At 40.3% G+C, this 4,668-nt stretch overlaps 1 non-coding gene across 1 annotated transcript; it reads right to left on the reverse strand.

Moving 5' to 3' along the window:
- Positions 1 to 3,208: 3,208 nt before the first annotated feature.
- On the reverse strand, positions 3,209 to 3,310 carry LOC118629193. Its single transcript, XR_004959429.1, has one exon. It is a non-coding gene; the product is annotated as a small nucleolar RNA U13 (small nucleolar RNA).
- Positions 3,311 to 4,668: the final 1,358 nt, after the last annotated feature.

Here is a 4,668-nt window from a genome sequence, read left to right on the forward strand (position 1 = left end):
TGCTCTGATCTTTATTATTTCCTTCCGTCTACTTGCTGTCTTGTGTTCTTTTTGTTTGCTTTCTATTTCTTTAAGTTGTGAGGTTGGACAATCAATTAGAAATTTTTCTTGTTTCTTGAAGTAGGCCTGTAGTGCTATGAACTTCCCTCTCAGAACTGCTTTTGCTGCATCCCATAGATTTTGTGTTGTTGTGTGTTCGTTTTCATTGGTTTCCAGGAAGTTTTTGATTTCTTCTTTGATCTCCTCGGTAACCCATTCATTGTGTAATAACATGTTATTTAGCCTCCATGTGTTGAAATGCCTTTGCATGTTCTTGTTGCAATTGATTTCTAGTTTCATGCCACTGTGATCTGAGAAGATGCTTGATATGATTTCAACATTCTTGAACTTGTAGAGATTTAGTATGTATCCTAATATGTGGTCTATTTTTGAGAATGTCCCATGTGCACTTGAGAAGAATGTGTATTCTGTAGTTTTGGGATGTAATTCTCTATAGATATCTATTAAATCCATTTGGTTTAGTGCTTCATTTGGAGTCTCTGTTTCCTTGCTAATTTTTTGTCTAGAGGATTTATCCAGTACTGTCAACAGGGTGTCGACGTCCCCTGCTATGATTGTATTGTTGTCAATTACTCCTTGGAAGTCATCCAGAAGATTTTTAATATATTTTGGTGCTCCTATATTGGGTGTATATAGGTTTATCAAGGCTATATCTTCCTGTTGGATAGATCCTTTCAATATTATGTAGTGGCCTTCTTTGTCTCTAGTTATGGCCTTCATTTTGAAATCTATTTTGTCAGATATGAGTATTGCTACTCTAGGTTTTTTTTGCTTTCCATTTGCTTGGAAGATTTTATTCCATCCCTTCACTTTCAACCTATGTGAGTCTTTTGTTGTCAGGTGGGTCATCTATATGTAAACAACATATAGATGAGTCTTGCTTTCTTATCCAATCAGATACTCTGTGTCTTTTTATGGGGGCATGCAATCCATTTACATTTAAGGAGATTATTGATATGTACTTATTTATTGCCATTTTTGTTCAGTGTGGTTCTATTTTTCTTTCCATTTCTCCTGCTAATTACAGCAGTCCTTTTAACATTTCTTGCAGTGCTGGTTTGGTGCTAATGTATTCCCTTAGCCTTTTTTTTTTCTGGGAAGCTCTTTATTTGACCTTCTATTTTGAATGATAGCCTTGCTCGGTAGAGTAGTCTTGGATTCAGATCCTGGTTTTTCATGACCTTGATTACTTCATGCCATTCCCTTCTGGCCTGTAGTGTTTCTGTTGAGAAGTCAGCTGAGAGCCTTATGGGGTTTCCTTTGTAGGTAACCTGTTGCTTATCTCTTGCTGCTTTTAGGAATCTCTCTTTGTCTAATTTGTGGCATTTTAATTACTATGTGTCTTGCTGTGGGCCCATTTGGGTTCTTCTTACTTGGGACTCTCTGTGCTTCTTGAACTCCAATGCATTCTTCCTTCACCAAATTAGGGAAGTTTTCTGTCACTATTTTTTTTTTAATATATTCTCTATCCCTTGCTCATTTTCTTCTTCGAGGACTCCTATGATGCGAATATTATTACGTTTCCAGTTGTCCCACAGTTCTCTTAAGCTGTCTTCCTGTTTTTTAATCGTTTTTTTCCTTTTGGTTTTCTGGTTGATTTTTTCTGCCCAGTCTTCTAATTCACTGATCTGGTCCTCAGCTTCCTCTACTATGCTTTTTAAACCTTCCAATGTATTTTTCATTTCTGATACGGCACTTTTTTTATCTCTTCTTGATGGTTTTTAATTTCCAAGTGGCTCATTTTCAGTGTCTTTATGTCCTTACTCATGCTGTTGAGCTTCCTCATGATCATGGCTCTGAATTCTAGCTCTGTTAGCATGCCTAACTGCTCCACATTGATCTCATCTTCAGTGGAGGTCTCTTGCTCTTTCATTTGGCTTCTCTTTCTGTGTTTCACCATTTTGGCTCTCACAGTAGGTTTGGAGCCTGTCAAGTTTTCCCTGTGGGTGTTGGTGTTCTGCTGTTGGTGGCTCCCTCTCCTGGGTTTATATGAGCGAGGGAGGACCCACGTTAAATACCACTGTCAAGTCTTACTTTCCTGGTTAAAGTTGCTAGCCCCTGAAAGGTACTGTTATCCTCCAACTTTTTGCTTGGAGGCTAGCAGTTCAGGTTACTTGATGAGTTTGGGTTGTCAGTTGATTGAAAAATTCCCTCAGGTGCTCAGTAAAAGGGGATTTCACGAGGGTGGGGCTGATGCTGGTTGTTAATGAGCTTCTATTACCACTTCAATGGCCCACAGGGTGCGGTTGAATTTCTGAGGGAGGGGCTGCTGCCTCTCCCCATAGCCCTGGGAAGGAGCAATATGGCCAGCGCTGTGCTCAGCAGCAGCTCAGCAAAAGCTCTGAGTGCCCTCCAAATCCCGAGTGTCCCCACACAGTTCCAGTCCAGTCTGCCCTCCCTCTGCCAGAGCCCAAGGTGAGTGGTTGTGGCTTTTTTAGCCTCTGTCCCGGCTCTGCGCTGTGGAGCCGCTTGGGAGTGGAACCCGCGGGCGCTGCTCCCAGCTAAGACTGCTGCCAAGCTGCCGACCATGGGCTCCCAGGCCCTGTCTCACGCCTTCACAAGCCTACCAGGATCTAGTCAGTGTCCCTGGTTATATGGTCCTGGCAAGCTGCTTTTCTGTTGCTTTTACCCGTCGATTTGTCTGTGTTTTAGTTGTAATTCCAGTTTGGTCCTGGGAGATGGTCTGTGTAGCTTCCGTTCACTCCACCGCCATTTTGGAATCAAACTAGGTTCTTTAGAAGTAAATAATTAATCTTTCTTGCTGTTCACTCCTTATTCTTTAGTTTAGTTCTTCCATTGCATTGAATTGCCTTATCCTTTTGAACTGTAGTTAAGCAAAATTCATTAAAAAAAAATTTTTTTTTTTCTATTTGCACTGTTTCCAGATTAGCTCACACCTACTCTTTAATGTCCAAAGCAATGTTATATTTATTATTTGATGGTATATGTTTTTAATTAGTTAATGGTATTATTAATAGCTGACATTTGCATGTGTTATAGTTTACAGAATTCTTTTGCACATACATTATCTCATTTAATCTTTACAACAATGTGTTATGTAAGGATGATTATTACTCCCATTTTACAGATGAGAAGTAGGAGGGCATAAAGGCTAAGTGACTTGTCAAGGTCACACATTTTCTTCCCACATCAGTCGGGTAATGTGCCAATGTTGTAACAAGTTTTGAGGGAGGCACGTCTCACACGAGAGCATGAACACAATCATCACGCTTATGAACTACAAAAGGATCAGATCACATACATTAAGTGACAGAACTTTAACATGAATCTAGGTTTTTTAGTCTAAATCATAAGATCTTTCCACTATTACTCACTGACTCTCAAACAATTAGCATATTTTAATAATTATGTTCACTTACAGAAAGAAACAAAGACAAAACAGAGGCATATAAAAAAGAAAAAACAATAGCCACTGTGGATGGCCATTGAAGATAAATAAGGACCAGATTGTGCAGGGCCCTGTGAACCACGCATTAGGGGCTTACTTGAAGGGCGATGGAAAGCCGCTGAAAGGTTTTCAATGAAGGCAGGCCACAGTTTGCATTTCATGAAGGACAGCGCTGGTTACCCTGCAGAAAGCAGTCTGGAGTCAGCAGGAAGGGTGGGGGGGGGCTGGGTAGACAGCTGTGCCAGCACTTCAGGAGAAAGAGGTGGCTTTGTTTGGTGGCAATGGGCATCGTGAAAAATGGGAGGATTTGAGGAATATTTAGGCATTAGAATGAACAGGTGTTCGTGACTGTAGATTGGGGATAAAAGAAAGGAGAATGTCAAGAATAAATTTTAAGATGGGCAACTGGGTGATTAGAGGTGTTATTTACCGAAACAGAAAATATTGGGAGAACATCTAATTTTTCCTGAAATGTCATTTGACGACTACCTAATTAATCAATAAAAGTCCTTTTTAATGAAATTTGTTTTTTAGTTTGAAAGTGCAGTTCAGAAGGGCTGCACCCCTCTGCTTGCAGGCTCCTCCCATCTTTCCCTGTCCTGCACACCTAAGCCTAATCTCTCTCCTCCAAGAAATCCCTCTGATTTTCCCCACTGGAAGTCTGTCCCTCCTCTGTCCTCCCATGGCACTACCTCTACCTTTGGTTTAGCTGTTGTCACACTCTGCTGTTACTTTTGGGTTTATGTCTGCTGCCTTGACCAGACTATAATTCTCTTGAATTACACTTGAAAAAAAATATTTAAATATGTTTTTATTGATTTTTTAGAGAGAGAGATAGAAATATCAATGTGAGAGAGAAACATCCACTTGCTGCCTCCTGCACGCCCCCTACTGGGGACCAAACCTGAAACCTAAGCACGTGCCCTAATCTGGAACTGAACCAGGACCTCTCAGTCCATGGGACTATGCTCCATCCACTGAGCCACACTGGCTGGGCTATATTGAATAAATATAGACTGAGTAAATACTTGAATTGATAGATTTGAACTCCCCCTTTCCTTGATTACAGCAAGTAAGATGGTCTTGCTTCAGTTTCTTACTACTAGTACTACTTAGTTATAGAAAGCATTGCATATACTCTACTGAAAACTAGACAAATACATAATGTTTTATTTATGTCTGTGTTGGAGAATTATATT

The sequence above is a fragment of the Molossus molossus genome, unplaced genomic scaffold, assembly GCF_014108415.1.
Source record: "Molossus molossus isolate mMolMol1 unplaced genomic scaffold, mMolMol1.p scaffold_m16_p_13, whole genome shotgun sequence".
Lineage (NCBI taxonomy): Eukaryota > Metazoa > Chordata > Mammalia > Chiroptera > Molossidae > Molossus > Molossus molossus.